Raw genomic sequence first — 207 nt, forward strand, 5'->3', positions numbered from 1 at the left:
GAAAATTTAGTTTGCTTATCCTTTGATGAAATGAAGGTGTCGGAAAAAGTATCCTATGACCCAAACATTACATTACTTTCCTTCCTATAAGTCAGCTCCCATGGCGTAGTGGTCACTGCACTCGCCTTACACGCGGGAGGCCCGGGTTCGATTCCCGGCGGGGTCAAGAAATTTGTATCATGCAAATGATTGATCCCGTGACTGGCT

At 46.4% G+C, this 207-nt stretch overlaps 1 non-coding gene across 1 annotated transcript; it reads left to right on the forward strand.

Moving 5' to 3' along the window:
• Window positions 1-94: 94 nt before the first annotated feature.
• Trnav-uac lies at window positions 95-166 on the forward strand. The gene has a single exon. It is a non-coding gene; the product is annotated as a tRNA-Val (tRNA).
• Window positions 167-207: the final 41 nt, after the last annotated feature.

Source organism: Diaphorina citri, unplaced genomic scaffold (genome assembly GCF_000475195.1).
Source record: "Diaphorina citri unplaced genomic scaffold, Diaci psyllid genome assembly version 1.1 scaffold157903, whole genome shotgun sequence".
Lineage (NCBI taxonomy): Eukaryota > Metazoa > Arthropoda > Insecta > Hemiptera > Psyllidae > Diaphorina > Diaphorina citri.